The 19452-nt window shown below is 39.2% G+C and overlaps 1 protein-coding gene and 2 long non-coding RNA genes across 5 annotated transcripts in view; 2 read left to right on the top strand and 1 right to left on the bottom strand.

Annotated features, from left to right (window-relative positions):
- The window catches only part of LOC135212534 (uncharacterized), a 60829-nt gene extending 52664 nt beyond the window's left edge, over positions 1–8165 (top strand). For both annotated transcript variants that reach the window (XR_010313920.1, XR_010313919.1), the window contains one exon: positions 8029–8165. This is a non-coding gene — a long non-coding RNA (uncharacterized LOC135212534). The remainder of the gene's footprint in view (positions 1–8028) is intronic.
- Positions 8166–9575: 1410 nt separating this feature from the next.
- The window catches only part of LOC135212532 (innexin shaking-B-like), a 221871-nt gene continuing 211994 nt past the window's right edge, over positions 9576–19452 (bottom strand). Inside the window, exon 3 of the mRNA XM_064246062.1 lies at positions 9576–11991. The gene's annotated coding sequence lies outside the window, so the exon portion shown is untranslated. The remainder of the gene's footprint in view (positions 11992–19452) is intronic.
- On the top strand, positions 11448–18046 carry LOC135212535 (uncharacterized). Of its 2 annotated transcripts, XR_010313921.1 has the most exons (4): positions 11448–11578; positions 13713–13948; positions 14176–14353; positions 14532–18046. It is a non-coding gene; the product is annotated as an uncharacterized LOC135212535 (long non-coding RNA). The 2 variants fall into 2 exon arrangements; XR_010313922.1 differs by lacking the exon at positions 13713–13948 and having other exon boundaries at positions 11449–11578; positions 14532–18045.

The following is a 19452-nucleotide window of genomic DNA, read 5'->3' on the forward strand; positions in this document are numbered from 1 at the left end:
CCCTTCTTGGCGCCGGGGAAGATCAGGTCCGCCATGTCCTGGGCCAGAATGTAGGGACGTCCCTTGGGAGAGTTCCTACCGAACCCTCCGACCCAGGCTTTCAGGGAGACCAGTGCTGCTGTCCGGACTTCTTCCAGGCCCTGAAAGGGGGTGTTAGTGTTAGAACTTACAACTAGAGGTAGAATAAACTAGTATAAAAGTTAAATTAACAAGAACAAAACTCAATTTATCAAAACAAGGGCGGTCTAAAATGAGACGTACTACCTCGGTGGAGGCTTCATTTAAAAGAATGTAGCATGTGGAGCAGTTCTCATGGTGCCACACCGTGAAGTCGTCCACCCTCACAGCACACCCTGCGTGGGACCGTCATACTTCGTAGCCGCAGGGGTCGTGAAGAACTGCATTGCAGCCCTTCTCTTGACAACAGGTAACCTGTAAGTCAAATGATACATGAGTATCATTGAAAACCTCCGGAGAGGTTTAACAATAAATTATAAGACTGCTGCTGGAGTGGCTCCGGCGTGCAGAATGTCTGTATACATATAGATACATATGTATGTATATACATATCTAAAGATTTATACAGGAAGGTAAGTGTCACCTTGTCACAATTACTCCGGGCCCTGTATTATAAAACCTGATGTCACGAGCGGAACGTGGGAGCATGACTTTAACAACTCCGGCCGGGGACGGAGTAAAAATTTCATAAAATAATGAACTCAAGGCATACTCGGTGCCGGAAAGTAACATTCAAGCAATCAGGGAGAGGAGTGGTGAGACCGAGTGACAAATATCTGACGGAGTAGGAACTCCATCGTGAAAAGACATAATATGTGTGTTTGTGTGCTATGGAAAAGGATATAATGTATATATATATTATATATATATATATATATATATAATATATATATATATATATAATAAAACAGAATATAACTAAAAATAGAGCTCCACGATAAGGCCGGAGCCTTAAGTCTGAAAAAATCCCATTCTCAAGGTCAGGGCTGGCATCAGCCGGGGTCTGAGACCGCCGGAGCGGGTAGAAGGGTTACAGACGTGAGGGGTGGGGGGTGGAGGGAACTAGTTATACAAAGGGTGGCAGGGGGGGGTCCCAGCCTCCCATGCCTAGAGGCCCACCTTGGTTGGTGGAGGGAGGGGGAGGGACGAGTCCCTGAACCCTGTAGTAAGGCGGCTGGGTACGGTACGCCTGAGCACCGAGTGTGTCCCCCTCCCTCCCCAAACACACTCCCCTCCTCACCTATGAAGACTCGGATAGGCTAGCTGAGTAGCGAGCGAGTCGTCACCCCACCGAGGTGGGTGAGCGTGTAGGTAGGGGGGAGAGGGGAAGGGAGGTGGGAGGTCGGTAACAGGGTGGCTCATACACGATCAACTAGAAACCTTCTCAGCCGGGTGAACAGACACGCGGTGTGAAAGACCAGTCGATCGAGGGGAGGCCTATAGGCCAAGCCAATATAATAATAATAATGAGATAGCTGACTAGCCTAACACGGGGGTGGAAAGATGAAGTAACAAAAAGGATGAGAGAAAGATATTGTCCTGGAATGGCTAGGCTAATCACAAATCTGACGATTTGGGTGTGTTAGCCTCGGCATTCACACGGCTAGTCAGTATGCCGTACCAAAAGAATCGGGGGCAGGCGACTAGGGAGCGGAAGGACAAAAATACGAAGGAACAAGGTCCCAACGTAAGGTATGAGGGACATAACTCCTAACAACAGGGAAACGAGATCTGACTAGGCTAGGCTAAGATCCGAGCAATACAACCCCCATGAAGGGCTAGGATGTATAAAACCAAGCTAACTGCATTAAATATGAATGAATTATATAGATAAGGGAAAATACTGCTAAACATCGGTTGCCCAGATGGTATAGGGGACCAAATGGGGCGTGTGAAACCGCCATGCGGTTGGCGAGTCGGGAGAAGGCGGCACGGGAACAATGATGCTCCCGCTACCTCACTTCTAAGACTCAAAAAACGATGGAGATCTTCATAAATGAGATCTAAAACCTTGAAAGCAGTACTTAACTTGGATGCAGAAGCTTGAGCCATCTTGGATCAGGAAAAATTCCAAACGAGAACGACAAGCACAGCACAGAACAAAAATGCGTGTGACGCTAACGATGCTATAGAAAGGAATGGCGCCAGAGACGCTCACTGTAGTAGTAGCGGGTAGCGGGGCTTTGGTTCGGCTCCTCTGTAGATGGGGTATTTTGGCGGAGGAAGAAGCTAATTGGCAAGGGATCTCTGGTAGTGGTTTCCACTCGCACTTTTACTATACTGACACCTTTATTAAAAGGCGAGCGAGCCCAAATATTCTGGCACTATTGTTTCTCTTTTTTCTCTGGTATATATAGCAATATTTATGCCTTAGAAATGAGGATCAAGGATACATTTCACGGAGCGACACAGGCTGAGCCCAAAAATACTTAATTTTAAGAATATCCAGAAGAAGCAGGTTGGCTTATAGTTTTTGGGAAACGCATCCAAGCATGAAAGATAATTTTCAGTGTACTTACACAGATGGCTCCGAATCCCAAATACTGAATATAGTGGCCATGAATCCATTTCATTTTTTTTAGTTGATAATTAAAGGAGATGTGGCAGGACTTGTTTTGGAGTCATTCTGATAGTAATCAGATGATGCAGTAGTATGTTGACTCTTGGAGGGGTAACACAGTGCCAAATTGCATAAGTGCCTTTTGCTGTCTTGAGAATTGGTCACACATTTTACTTGCTCTATGATATCAGTCTTGAGGACATGGGAGTGGTCTCCTCTTTAGTTCTAGGATGTGACTTGTCTACTCCCTATTCAGGATACATGGAGACAGAGAACTGGTTCAAGTCCATGGACGTTCATGAATGAGATTAAGAAAGCTTGAATATTTTTTTTGTCATTATGGCACAATCACATTTTCTGATGCTTTTGATTAAAGTATTTATTAGAATATAATCATGTTCTTTTAAATTTTACCCAAGTTAGACTTGTTTACATATACTACTACATTTGTTCATATCTAAGCATGAATGTCAAAAATCAGATGTAGGCATAAATATGTTTATAATTGTATAATTTTATTTTTCGGTACCAGTAACCTGTGAAATACATTAGGTTTTCTCATTGTTTTCTGTTGCATAGATGTCAGTTATGACCAGAGGCAGCCATACTTGTGTAAGAACAATATTATTTCATCATTGATTTCCCCGCTTATCATCATTCACATTGAATGAATTCCTTGTAAATTTAAGTTTCCAGTACATATTCTAATGGCTATGTTGTATATGTATTAATACATCTCCCTTCAATCCCTTAAAGGTGTAAATAGTTATCTTAAATAATTCTATTAAGAATAACCAACAAATTGTATTAATATTGGTGAAAATATACACATGAAAGGTCTTCAGTTTTAGCTTTTGGTTATTTTTTAATAACTCAGCCAGACAATTTTCCTCCAAAAATTCCTTTCTAGCAACAGATATTTATTGGCTTTTACTAATGTCTTCTTTATAAGTGTGTATAAAGGTTAGTGTTACATATACATATATACTTACAACTTCCAGTGGAGATTCATGTAACTTTATTCCTGTTACAGTACACACACTGTGGTAATAAAATATCTCCATTTCCTATTGCATGGAGAGCACCCTTAGAATTTTACCAGTTTGTTATTTATATTAGTATCTGTCCGTTGACACAACATCTCAGACTCCACAGAAAACTTGGACTCCATATTTTCTAATGCCCCTTCCCTCTCATAGGAGATATGGCTAGTCATTTCTGTTTGACATGAATAGTGATAAAATCAGTATTATAGTAACAAAAACAATGACAGTGATGCAGATAATTAAGTATTATTGTACATCATTACTATTTATTAAACAATACATTATTAAACAAAATACGTATATGTCATCTGGGTAAAGAAATGAAACTAAAATATATACTATTGCTTTTTATTGTTCTGATACAAATCATTATCTACAAGTGGTACGATGTGGCATGTCTTATTGTATTATTATTATGGTAATATTATTGATAACCATAATGGCAATAATGATCATCATAATGACTTGCACTCAAGATCCACACATGGAAAAAAAAGAAAGACTTCCCTATTGATATCTGTCACGTTCTAGTGCACTACAATACCCTCCCGGGCGATATGTTGACACGCGTCCTTTACCCGGGCTGCCACCGCGCCATTAAAACCTTTAATAGGTGGAAGCGGTAGCGAGGGCCCACCCAGTATTAGATGGGAGAGCAGGTATGCCCCTGGCTTCTGGCATAGGGTGGCTGGGCAGTTCTCCGGCAGCTGGGTGGCAGGCACTAGGATGAAGCGACGCAGGACACTTCCCATATAGCAGTCAAAGAAAATGACCTAATTAAGTTCTGAAATCTTAACATTGTAACGTGGCAAATAACATGGGGCAAACAAACAAGAGGGAGTACTTTGGTTAGTCAAGCCAAATTTCTGAAAATTGGCTAAAACCACCGCTCCCACAAGTCAGCAGGAACCCAGCCCGGAGTAAATGGCAGTTAATAGGAAGTGTGGGATGGGCCATTGGAATTCTCCATTTCAGTTTGCAAAAAACTGTGACATCAGGGTCATGTAGCCCAACCCCAACAACCTAAGACACTGTAGACTGCTGCAACTTACGTAGCTTCTGGTAGTCTTGTGCCTTCTACTCACGCAACTGAAAGCACGAGTTTCCCGCAAAAAATGCGGTCCTGCTTGTAAGGCGGCCCGATACGACTCAGCCTGGAAAGTGCAGGGTCGCCGGGTCGCTTGCTGATAGTCAGCGCAGCCATGGACGCTTCATTGTCACTTGAGGTCCCATATAGAATGGGCTGCCCAGCCTTTATGAAGGTGGCAGTGTACCACACTCCAAGGAACAATTAGTTCATATCTTACAGTAAAAGAGGGTGCAGAAAAGCTGCAGTTTGTGACAACCAGCGTCCAGGGCGACATGGGTGTGATATGCATCATTCACATTTGGTTAAGGGAACTGGTTAAAACAAGAGGGAGACTTGCTGGATGTTCATGTTCGGCTGGAATGTTAACGCATGAAACTTCTTCACCTATTGGCAGTATATTGGCTTCATAAATATTAAGCTTTCACAGTATTCCTCTTTATGCAATCTTTTCTATTTTTGGGTGCGAGATGGAAAAACTAAAAGCTTTACTGACAAAACCAGTGGAGTCACAGATATATACACAATTCCAAGCAACAGAAAATGTGGGCAAGACTTGATGCAGATTGTAGTGCAACACTCACAGGTCAACAGAGACTAACAACGGACGACAGACCTATACAATTAACAGTCAGTTTTGTAAGCCACATATTCGGTGCCCTGAGATCTTTCAAGCTTCCACGTGAAGAAGAGTTGTCAAGACTCAAGAGCGTACAAAATAGACCATAGTTACCCCGATCCACAAGATGTCATCCCTTTGGAATGACTAAATAAAATATCCTCCTCCTCAGAGGGACTAGAATTCTACCAAACTTCATTGTATTATGTATTTCCCACAGCAAAAATTTAAGTATTTTTATTCCACACAGTGGATGGTCATTGTTTTGCTGTTTCTAAATAGCTACTGAGAATTGCCTCTGCAATCAAGGTCTTCTGCTTGGTCAGAAGCTAAGTTGTTAATCTGTTTACAAATGCATCTAGCAGAGTTTTATCCTAGAAGTACTGTTTATATCAGAAATATCTTTGAGGAACTGTCTTAAACCTACAACTATTTTTCTATTTCACTGTCTTTCAAGCAGAGTATCATATTTACAGCAATTTGCGAATAAGATGACTGAATGTCAATGGCAGCTAGTGAATTTGATCAACTTTAATCTATACAAATGTAGATCGGGGGTGAAATTTTGATTTTTAAGTTTTTGATAATGCTTTCAAGGTGGGCACCTTATCTTCTGGATCCAACATAGCTAAGGATGCAACCAGCAGGAATGAGGTTACAAAATAATTCAAGCTGATTTAGAGAACGTATTGTCAGAAAAAGCAACAATGATTTTTGAAAAACTTACAACCAAATGCTCACAAAATAAACATACATGGCACACCGCAATTGTACAACATTCGGTAACAATTTGTTTGTATCAATGACAAGGTCCATTTGCAGTCCATCCACCAGCTTTCTTGGGGCTGCTTCTGTGATGTTCCCTGGCAAGTATCATGCTTGTTTTTTATCATTATTATTATGATCATTATTATAGTTTTCATATCTGTGGGTCACTGAACATTATTACATGTATATACCTTGGAGTACTGCTTTTACGCTCTTCTCTGTGCTTAAGACCATTCAATTGTTTATTAAAATATAGTAACAGCTGTGGCAGAAAGGAAAGAGATCTGCCTTATACATCGTGAATAGAACTATGTGGTACTGGAGGAAGAGGGTCAAGCGGGGAGCGCTGGTGGAAGGTAAACCATACGAACCTTGGGGATACATGGTCGCAATGACAAGGCACGAGGTGGTGGCTAGGAAGGCACAGTGTTAACCGTGACCAGGACCTTCTAGCAGTGCCGCCACAGAAAAATACCATGAAAACCTCAGGGTTTGTTATCTTATGGTTTTGAGAGCTAATAATTAGTAAATAATGTACTGTGAAAATGCTTCACAGGCCTAAGGACTTAGCATTTCATTATGATCGAATGTGTTGCTTCATTGTATCCTGCGTTGTGTGGGGGACCTGCCAAGGTTTTGTGACACAACCACTGGCTTCAAGCAGTTCGAGAAACACTTGAGAATCAAGCCCATTAACCGTGTGTTAGCTGTGAGATATGAGCAAACAAAATGGGTCACTCAAAACAACTGGTTGTATCACACTTTCTGCGCAGCACTAAAGGGACAGCGCCACCAGTCACAGCACAGGAACACCTTTTGGGACTCTCACACTCCTGGTGATGGTGGCAGTATACTGTGTTAAATAGTAATGTTTCAGTGTGTTCTGGGGATGTAATATGGCAAACTCATACCATGATATATCAAAATGTTTATATATGTGGATACATGTTATAGCTAAGTTCCTCAACTATTACCAAGGTCTACATAATGGTAAGTCAAAGCCACTGGTAACTTTTTGTCTAACTGTATATATCAATATACATATTCGTATATATATATATATTATAATATATATAGATATATATATATATATATATATATATATATATATATATATATATATATATATATATATATATTTATATTCTATAACACTGTACAAGACTTATTGGTGAAGTGTTCCTATAATGTGATTTTCTTCCTTCAAAACTGGTGAATATGCATGATGGGGTCCATGAAGTATGTATGTGAATGACAGAATAACATACATCTTGATGTAGTATAAGTTATGATATGACTACTGGCTAGACAGTTGAGTATTTACATGGACAGACAGCTAAGTGACTATCACGATGAGATGAAGTAGTTCATTTACAAGTAGTTTTGTGTGGACTACCAGTGTAACAAGAGTGGAGCTTGTGTAGGTGAGGTGTGTTCTCAGGAATGGTGATGGAGGGCATGAAAGATGAGTTAGTGAGGCAAGTTATTTGATCAGTATTTAACAATATTGAAGTCTAACGTAGTTATTTGTCAAAATAGAGAATAATATGAAAACTATAGTTATTTCTGACTAATACTTTGGCATCTTTATGTACACAATTGCAATTCCAAAAAAACTGTGTCAGCATTTACAATACTGCATTTGTCTATTCTCTAGGGTAAGAGCTATTTAAAGTGAGAACTCTTACCATAAAATTTTGGCTAATGGTACAGTGCACCTACTTTTAACTAGTAACCAGTAGATTTCAACTATCTGTACTCTATTTTTCAACCCCAGTTAAGGCTACTGTTTCATTTATAAACAGCATTACAAGTCTCTGTGACCTTCCTTACTAGGTTATATCTATAATATAATCGAGTGACTGAATTCTTCACATGAAGAGAAAGAAGTTAGACTCTACTCTCTCTAGGTCTTTCTCCTCTCTTTTAGGGAGAAAGGGGTTTTACGGTGTGTGAGAGCTCCCAAAAGGTGGCGTCCACCCATGCCTGCCCGTGGATGTAAACAACTGCCTACCTACAGCGTGTGTATAACAGTGGTGGAGTCAATACAGACTAAATCAACAGAAAGGCACAACAAGCAAGACGAGAAAATTGATACCATTTCATCACATGACAGCTCGTGCTATGGAAAGAGCCAGTGATTCACTAATAATGCTAATGGACTCCTCGTCAAGCGTATTGGGATCTTCAGGTAAACCTTGACTATAGTATATACAAATACACAGTGACGTTGGTTATATTTAGGGGGGCTGTCCTTTGACACTGGCAACAATTTTGTCGTCTTTACAAATGGATATCATTATCATTAAAATGTAATAAATAGCTGTAACAGTTTGGTCGCAGTAGCTGGGGTAGCTAGCCTTGCTGTCCTATGCTCCCATAATCAGTATCTAAAATGATTTCGTACCATTATAGAAACAATAGCAAAAAAAAAAAAAAAAAGTAAAATGATTAGTGCTCATGTAATTTACATGCTGATGCCATTAATGGAACATTATCTTTTGACAGCAACACTATCTCCCAAACTACTTAAGTACTTTTAAAACCAGTACTTCTGTCGACAAGGTAACAACATTAAAAAAGAAAAAGTAAGAGTTCAGTAGTACCAACGGTAATCCGTAGCATAATGGGCCTTGCACTAGATTAGAGGGGCTATATTACAGTTGAAGGGTGTCAAACAGTTCATATTAATTTATCATTATCCTTAAGGTGCATTTACAGAGGTGGCAGTGCATAGATCATATGTTATTGAAGAACTCTACAAAAAGTAATAATTATTGCTTTCTTTGTAGATCATCATGCAAGATGACATAGCCCTTAAAACTCAATATTTCTGGCTCATTCCAGTGATCTGGGAAGTTTGTACTCGCGACTGCTTTCGTTTGCAACTTTGCCCTGCAACCTGGATGGCTGCTGGACACCTGAAAAAAACGTTTGTGTATCAACACTGGGGGGATGATAACTGTTGGCACATAGTAGTCGCTGGTGCCAGCTTGCCAGCATACTGGAATGGTCTGCTTGCATTTTACATAGCAACTTATAGGAAAATGTATAAAAGTAATGGTATATAATTATTCCCAACATACTAAACTAGTAATGTAGAATGAATTTAGCAACCTATGTAATCCCATTAACTATACAAACTTAATGGTTATTATATAAAGGGATTCAGTGCAGGAGGACAATGTTAAGTAGCAGAGCTTTCAAGGCTAAAATTACATGAATTAACAGGTGGTAAATAAACCTTAAATGGTTTGGCATCACAACCAACCTACTCAGAAACCTACGATTTTATTTGCAAAGCTTTTTCTAGTCTCCTACACGACATCTAACCTGGTTGCAAATGTGATGGGATTAAGGCTTTATGACTGATGACAAAAACATTTCAGTAAGGATGACTTTCCTTGACGTGTCTGAGGTAAAGTGGCCTTAATGATATGAACTTTTCATCCTCATAATAGCTAACCTCATGGTAAGTTGAGCAGCATAAAACAACTTTTTATATGACCTAATAGCTAAAACGGCTCTAATAGAATACTAGACTATTAATCTATGTCTACGCTTTCTACGAATAAGATTTTTAAAGTTACTTGTATGAGTAATTCACACATTATTGGGAGTTGACCAATGACCAATAGTTTGTCGAACTTGAAAAGAGTTCTTCAAAATGTTAGAGAAAACTATCTTATTTTAATATATATTTTTCCTAGAGTTTGCATAAAGTAAAAATGTACATATTATCTGGAAAAAACTACTTTTGTTCCACAAGTCTGTAAATCGGTCATATAATGCCACACCGAATGACGAATCATTGAGACTAGAAAAAAAGAATATTTACAAATGTGGGAGTAAAATAAGCTTACATATTAGGCTAAAATTTATGATTAAGGACATTAATTTTTTTTGTTTTTGTAATTCTAGGAGCCAAAAATGATTCTGTACACATATAATCTATGAAAAAATGAGAAACTGGGAAAAAGATGTTAAATTACCAAGAAACAACAGAGTCCCATCCTAAACTGGAGATAACTATTACTGAGAAATTAACCCCAGCTAATGTAGCGGGGTAGTATTACCAGGTGACCGTAAGGGCCAATTACAATAAAACTTAGAATCTGCCCTCGACACTTCAACACTCTATCAATCAGTATACTTGAGAGAGATTTTCAGGAGTCAAGTCGGTCATTGTTTTTGAGATATATATTTTCCTGATGATCACTAGACTGCTCTTTTTCTATACAATTGGCCACTTGTGGCTAGTGAGTTTTAAGATTCACAAAACAAAAATACCATACTCCACTTCAATCTTAACTATATACAAATTGTGTTCAAGTTCCTCTGTTCCAAATCACAAAGCTTTCTAGAATGACATTTTCCTACTTTTTCTTGTCATATTTTTTAGTACACTGATTGTTAGAAGGTTTTTGTGACTGTATTGGGATACTCAAAGTTTTCTTATGAGGAAGAGAGAATTCATCCCCCCTGTTACACTCATCACAGGCATCACTTCATTGTAGGCATCTTTCATCCCCTTATTCTTAATGTGATTTAACTTCAAATCCCAGAGGGTTCTGTTTCATCTGAAAAGTCTAGACCCCAAGTCTGGTTGTTTTCTTTTACCTAGTGTACAGTACATAACATTTCATTGTTTCATCTTGGCTTCGATGTAGACTTCGTCACTTACTAAATTCCTTTTAAGTGGACTGAATGGCCAACTTTTACACGTTTATTGACTTGGGATTAATCCTTCAATTCCCCCTTTTTTTCTGCTGGGCATCTTTATTTCAGACTGTAATGTTCATTTAGGATTGGTCACTTGAGTAAAAGACTATACCAATACCTACAACATGTCATTTTTTTTTTTTTACTTACAAGTCCAACTCTCAAATATAGACAGCTCTTTAAATCCCTTAAAAGCGTAGCTGTTAATATTTGAATTGTTATGTACAGTTAGTATACAGTAAGAAATATAAAACATAAATACCAAGTTTATGGGTGGAGCACAGTAAGTAAATTGCATTTCAGTCTTTCGAAAAATTCTTATTGTCTTTATCTGAAAAGCATCTTTAGCAAGAAAATATAATCACATGACATTTTAACCGTCGCCACATGCGCACTAAAGATCTGAATGAAAAAAAAAGATACAATAATCAATTTTTCACCATTCATTCAAAGCTCTGAAATGGTGTTTAGGAATGACAGCAGAATCACAGTTGTGATTAAACTATTTAAATAAGACATCATTAATTCACTCATACTTCACTCATTAAATCATAAATGTACTTTTGGCTGATAAAAGAATAGCAATTCATATGATGTATTTTCTTCTGCAGATTTCTTGCAAGAATAGAGATCATGGGATATAGAACGAAGTGATTGCAATGACAGAAGCTCACTGGTAAGGAAAAGCTGTGTTGAAGAGGAGCTTTGGAAGTGGCATTTTACCTAAGAGGCATACTACTGTCCACCATCCTAACTTGGTAAATAACTTGACACAATCTGTTACAGAGAGGCCCTATGATCCTGGTTTCTTAGGTCTGACGACCCTCTACAATCACTCAATCATTCATTTGAACTCAACGCTTCTCGCGACCAGGGTTATAGCCGAAAAACTTTCACCACAATATATATTTATACATTATATATATATATTTATATTTATATTTATATATAATTATTTATTTTCATCTTTATCATTTACCAGTTCTAACAGCCATAAAACTGACTGACATGTAAAAAATTTGCTGCATAGCAACAGCAACTGTTACTTGAAGAAGAGATCATTGAGGAAATCTTGAGCTGTATGAGTAAAGTACATCTACATAGTACTGATCTTGGATGAAGTAGGCTTGACGATGTGTTACAGGAGGGGATCTCTTAACTGGGACGCTATCTGGGAAGAAAAAGCAAGTCTTTTAGAAAGGCTCAGAAATTTCTGTAGAAAGATTAACACAATAATTAATGATGCATATCTCAAGTGAAATTAAATTCTTTAAGGGTAACTAATGCTTACATATCATATGGTTAGTAGTTGATCAATATGTATGTATGAAATGATAATTAAAAATTTATTTTGTCATTGATAAAATGACAAATTTTTAATCAATTTGTATTTTTCATAGCTAACAAACCTTCGGTCTTAACAATAAGATAAATCTTAGCATGCCAGCTAGAAACCGGTTAAAACAATCAAAAGATTGTATAGCAAGGAATCTGTGAGATCTGGCAACTCTTGCTCGTACGAGGTAAGCAATACAAGCATTTTACCAATACAAGCATTTTACCACACGCAATTTCCATTTATGCATGCTTCCCCCCCCCAAACCTTAGTGAGTTTAAGAAAGCGGTGCAGATTTACCACTGTCAATAATTTGGTGCTTTTACTTTTTCAGAAGCCTTGTAAAATTTTTCAAGTGTACAGGTTTGGAGTCTCCTCTCACATTACATAATGTGAAAAATACTTGGGAATATTTTATTACTAAAAAGGGAAAGAACAAGGGCAACACAGTGGTATGGACATGTTTACAAAGGTACCAGCAGACAAGACCAGAGCACTGAATTTTTGAGGAGGAAACTCCCTGAAATAGAATCTGACCTCCAATTTATCATTAAGTAAAACTATGTTCTACCTATAATGTTCTTTATTTTGTTTTGTTTTGTATCACACAGAATATATGTCTGTCACTTTAAATTTGACATAATATTCTCCTACTGTGTTAGGTATGTGTTGATGAAGTATTTTAAATCCACATGTTTGCAACTAAGTGGCATGGCCTCCTTAATGCTTATTGTTTTTATTCAGTTCAGTTAACTTGTCTGATTGAGGTCACTGAGATGGAAAACTAATCTACTTTGTTGATAGATATTTACTCAAGAGAATTGACTTGCCTACTTTTCAAGTGGTATGAAAACATAGAAACTCATCTTCATATTACATTACCATTCAGTTCTCAATTTTAGTGTTCAATGTAGCTGCTGTTATCTTCAGTTTTTGAGTGATCTTTCAGTTAACTGGTAAAAAAATTTCTAACTTTATATAGACACCCTCAGAAGATACACAACTCATTTAGATTATTAACTCAATTCATGGTAACGGAAGGAAGAAAGTTATTTTGTTATTTTAATCCTTGTGAAAAAGCTTCTAAGCATGTCATGTTCTAATAAGCTGAAAAAAATATAAAGAATGTACAGTATCAACACAAATCGAAGACACTTGTATGCAGGGGCTATATAAAACCATTTTACAACTGGCGTATTAATGAAAGACTGAAAACATAGATATCAGAAACTGCAAATTACATCTTACTGTTGTAATGGCAACAATATCCATAACATTTATTCACATAAATTTTAATTTAATTTTTAATTTACAACAAGATACACCTAAAAAATTAGAAGATTGACTAATACTGTTTAATTTATTGGGAGAGATGTTTCATAGGTTATCATATTTTTTAACAATGTCTGAACCATTTATATAATTCCTGTAACTTCCTGTATAGAAATTTACTAAAGTATTGTATTGCCATTGGCTACTTCTGATTTTTTCATCTATTCTTTCTGTTATTGTTAAAAGGCATATACTAATTTCCTGTTTTTCTTTTAAACATTCAGGTAACTATTTGGATCCATATTGAAGAGGGGACAGGACACTTCCAAGTTAAAAAATATCCATTAGCCACATGTTCTTTTACATTCCACTGATAAAAGAAGCTAAAAAGAATATTTGGAATTTTTTAAAAGAGGAAAGCTTTTTGTTTAGCATCTAAAGGCCAAATAAAAAAAAAATGATATTGTCCAGTTACAATTCAGGTTGACTTGGTCTTTCTCTTGGGCAACATATTATTATGGTAATTTCCTTTGGGATATAGGACCATGCTAGTTTTTTTCTATAATCTATATGCATCATGTATTTGTCTTTGTATATAACATATTCTCGCCGCCCATGTACATAACATTGTATATTGATTCAAATGGCAACCGAACACATTCAAATCCAATGCCTAGCAGTATGTATGCTCGCATGCATTGTCCTTGTTGCACTGGAACCTTACCTAACAAAGAACTTACATTTTAGGTGAGCTTGTTTCACATCTCGTCCTAACCAACATGGTGCAGTAAAGTTTACAGGAAGTTACACGAAGCAAGTGAAGATACAGGAGACTTACAGCAAACCAGAAGAAAACCGACAGAGGACCATACACCAACAGTTACCCACTTTCTCTTGCTCTCTCCAAAACAGACTTTATTTGCTGGTATGCACAGTGTATCATATATGCAGTGTAAGGTGGTGCTAATGAACCAACTACGTAGTTCCAATATTTCACAAACTGTTCTTAAAATACTGATACTCGACATTTCTGTTAAATTCTGTTTTAAGCCTGTGAGGGGGTAAACAGAACATTATTCACACTGGAGTCTCCACATCCTCAGGATGAATGTGATGACATGCAACTCGCCCAGCTTTCACAAGACCCTGTCTACCGTCCATATTCCTTGCCCACTCTCCATCCTCAGATGACGATACCCCAATCGGCTGATTTCCTATTGCTCAATACAATAACTAGAAATCATGGATTGAGGATCATGCCAGGATCAGAAGATGAAAGACAAAGAAAACCTGAAAAGAGGAAGAATACAAAATTTGCTGGCAGCTAGAAGCAGACCACTACAGTACTTTCTGCAAATGCTAGCAGCCCCTGTACAGGAAGCCCCAACGTGCCTCCTTTGACACCTGCAGCTCCGATCTCGGCACCAGAGGGTGCAGTGACCCCATTAGTACCCCTCCACAGAAAGCAGTCACCCTGAACCCAGCTCCCTTCGTCCAGATGCAACTTTTAAATTTTTCAGGAATGATGACATCGATAGGATGATTATTCAGTCATGGTGGATCTGCCCAAGTTGCCCATAGAGAAACAATTAATCCAGATGAGGATGTGTCTTGCATTGGAGAGACAAAGGATCCTCGGGCACACCCTAGACATATCCCCAGACATCAGATACTAGACATACCCACAGACACCGGATAAAGTGTTGACAAAGTTTTGGATGCCCTTCAAGAACAAAACTAACAGCCTTGGCAATGAGAAACTACGTTGTAGCGAGCTGCTCAACTGCAAACAGTTAGAGAAAGTGTCTTTTTGAGAATTTTACATAAGACTCAAGAACATTGCAGAAGAAGCAGACATATGTTCCATTACACCTTCAGTTTGTGAGCAAACCCGGATGAAAGATGATCATCCTTATGGGAGTAGGGGAAGAACTGACTTTGAAACTTATATCCCCTACACCAACGCCTGAGAAACTCATAGCCCCTAACACCAATGTCTCTACGGGATATTGTCAACAAGTGTCGCACCTATGAGGCCACCAGGAAGGCCACTTCTGCAATATGTGCTGTGCCTTCTCAAACTACAAGACACGGAACATGGAGGGTGCTATCCCTACCACACCATTACAGTGTGTTTCATGGCAATCGTGCAACCACATGGATCCCAAGAGAAATGTCCAGCAGCAGACAGCACTTGCTGCAACTGTGCCCAAAAGGGGCATTGGGCCAAGATGGACAAGGGATGCCAAACAGGGTACCACTTCCAGTGCCGAGCCTACACCACTCTCTCCGGGCAAGAACCCCAACTGTTGTTGAATGGGAAGATGCTTTTTAATCAAGGCACTGCAGCCAATCAAAGTTTCCCTCTCATATGGTGACATCACATCCAGGATTCAGATGTTGCTAGACACAGGTGCCCACTTCTCTGTTAAGGGCCCTCAGCATCCTGACCTGCGCATTCCTAGGAGTGCACTACAACCCCCACTAATTACCCCAATGTTCACCGCAGATGGCTCTATGATGACACCTGCCGTAGAATCCTTCACAGCCACTCTTATCTTAACTAAGAGATCCTGTTCAGCAAGCATCCAAGTCCATGAATGTGTCAAACACCACTGCTGTAACATAGCTACTGCAAAGAGTTGGCCATTATTCCACTAGAGTTTCCCAGACCTATTCTGGATGTTCCCCATGTCAATAGGTGTTCAGAGCTGCCTCTTCATGCCATCACATTGCCTGCAGAACCCAACATCGCAGAGGTCCAATGGGATTTGCAGCTAGAGGAGACGCCTACTGCCTTAATGAGACAATGCTCTATAAGGTGTCGAAAATTGTGTTAAAGTAGTAGACAACATCCTGCTGTTCGATGAGGATTTCCCCGGTATCATACTTAACAAGAACAAGTTTGTGGTTGCCACCGTCAGCGTTACCTTCTGCAGAGTTTGGATCTCCAAAGGCAGCATTTCCTTGGACCCCAACAAAGCAACAATCAAAGACTTTCCTTCACTGATGAACTTGACAGATCTTTGTTCATTCATGGGTTAGTGAACCTAGTGGCCAATTTTATGCCTGGGATAGCCCCAAGCACGCATTTGCATGGACCACAGATCAGGACAGAGCATTTCACACAGTGAAGATTACCTTAACTAGCCCACCAGCCCTTGCCTCCTTTGATCCAGCCTTCTCAGTTACCCTACAGACCAAAGCTTCTCGATGTGGAGTAGGATATGCCCTTCTATGGGACCACAGCAATGTTAGACTTTGCTTAGTACAGTGTGGCTCTCATTTCCTTGCAGACGCAGACTCGCTACGCCACAATCAAGTTGGAGATTTTAGCTGTAACCTGGACTAAGTACAAAAGCAAACTGTATCTGATAGGCCTCCAATATTTCACACTGATCACAGACCATCACCCACTGGTGCCAATTCTCAACCATTACACTGGATGCGGTTGAGAAGCCTCGTTTGCAGTGTATCTAAGATAAAACCTCACTATATCTGTTCGCTGCCATGTGGCATGCTGGCAAGCAGCTCAGCATACCTGACACCCTGTAGTATGTCCCCATCAGCCAGCCCACACCACAGGTCAAAACAGACTGGTTGGGTCATACATCAGGACCCTATCTGTCTTTGAGACTGCATGTTCTCAGGATTTCCTGCCAATCATTACAACTTAATAATTCATTGCCCCCATTCTGAAAATTATGAGAAAGCCTCTCAGTCGATGCTGAACTCGTGCTTTATGGAGTAAGGATTGTAGTACCTGCTGCTGCGCTCTATTACAACTCCATGACAGTCACGGAGGAATAGAAGCCACAAAGGGACATGCACGACAGACTGTTTACTGGCTAGGAATTGACTGACATTGCTAATACTGTCAAAGCATATGAGCTTTGCCAGGCCTTAAAACCTAGCCTCCAGGAACCTCTTCAAAATGGCAACCATCCTACTAGACCCTTCGAGTCTGTGTCTGTGGACTTCTTCAATGTTGCAGGGAAGTCATTCCTTCTCGTGAATGGCAGGCTTTCTGGATGTGGTTTCCAGACTAATGGTGGACCTCAATTCACCAGCCATGAATTCAGCGATTTCATGGAGCAATAAGTAGTACATCATTTCGTTACTTCCCTGCACTACCTGCAGTCCAGTGCCCATGGCAAGGCCACTGTGAAGCATCTTGTACTCAAGACAGCACCCTCTGGTAATACTAACTGCCAAGACTTTGACCATCATGAGCCATGCCAGGTCAAGGGACTATGAAGTACATCTCCCCTGGCGCTGCTTCTACCTCACATCCCTCTGGACCTTCTTATGGACACAAAAAGAGTCCTCAAACAGCCTTCCTACAGCCCACATTTTCCAGATGAAGAACCCGCTATGAGCATGAAGGCGGGGAGGGAGGTGTAGATAGGTGTACGTACTGTAATATAGTAATATGTAATAGCGTTTGTCATTGTATAATATATTCTTGCCTTGTATATTGGGAAGTGGTAACTAGACACATTCAAATCCAATCCCTAACACAGTACACCAGTTACCCCTCTACGAGTTTTGGTCACATACATTGTCTTTATTGCATCATAACCTACCTTAATAAAGAACCTACATTTAGATGAGTTTGTTTCCTGTCTCATGCAAACTAGCACTAGTAACAAAAACATAAAAAAAAAACAAAGGAAGGCCATTGGTGACAGTTTCTTCAAAGTTTTCTTCTCATCACTTAAAAAGAGAAGTAGAAACTAAAATTTTTGAGACGGAATACTATACTACAATTTTTGAGATGGAATACTAATACTACGGACACTTATATCGCTATTCATAAAAATGTGATTGTTTGCTTTTAGTTCACTAAAGCCGAGATACTTTTGAATTTCAATCCTGTACAAGCAAAATATCACAAGGTACAAGAAATAAGACTGCATCATGATTAAATATCTGCAAAAAAATTATTATCTGAAAAAAAAGGTCTGTGACCAACAAATAAATCTGAAACATGGCCAATACACTTAAATTTAGCACCCCCATTCTGAATGGAGGGGAGTTCTATTAAGTGGAGCAGGAACACCACAGATGATGATCCATAACTAGGGCGACTAAAGATATCAACCACCAACGAACAATTAATTGACTAGAGGGGGTTGCTAATTGTTAATGTAAAGATAGTAAGAGTAGGTAAGCTGTTAAGAAAAGGGTGTAAACTTTAAGGGGGAATGATGAAAGGTCAGACAGAAAAAAGAGACTAGATTAATATTAATGTAATACTCGAGAAGTGAGCAAGAAAGGTGATAACATTCATAAAATGCTCAAGTATAATACAAAAATGAAATTTAGTTCGTGTGTAAGAGCCCCAAAATTGATACTCAATAAGGCCCATGCGTCATACATACAACCCATGTGTCATTTATGTACTTATATTATATCAAACAATAGGGGCTTTTTGTTTTCAAGGGTCAAATGGAACAGTGGGGGTGGGGGGGGGGGGGAAGACATTCCTCAACTTGAATCTACATAATCGACAACCCGTAAAGTTATGCAAACAAAGCAAACAAATGCCAGATTACTGGAATAGCTTTTCTCATCAGTTCGTTCCTAAATGGCTCCGTCGAAACTATTCGTTTTCCACCTTCCATTTCAATCTGCTGGCAAAATTCCTCATCATCTCTAGAAGGGGCATGTTTGGCATCTGCAGCCTTCCCGAATGAGCTCAGTGACACGCAAAGTGATGACGGTTTGTTCCCGTCCACTACAGCGGGAGGAGACTTTTGTCTCTTTGATTACGCTCGAGTTTTGAGAAACAAAACACGGACCTAGAGAGTGGTGTTCCTGTCTTCAGTTCTCGTCTCGGAGGCATTTGCCTTGAATGCTGGGAACTATTACCTGAAGGTAACAATGGAAATTTACATTTCCATATTTACAGAAGTGAAAGTAAGACGAGAAACCTAGGTACTAAAAAAACGTGTTTCTGAGAGCTAACAAAATATTATTCCACTATTCTACCCTTGGTGAGGTACTGCAGGAACGCAAGAT

This window comes from Macrobrachium nipponense, chromosome 41, assembly GCF_015104395.2.
Source record: "Macrobrachium nipponense isolate FS-2020 chromosome 41, ASM1510439v2, whole genome shotgun sequence".
NCBI lineage: Eukaryota > Metazoa > Arthropoda > Malacostraca > Decapoda > Palaemonidae > Macrobrachium > Macrobrachium nipponense.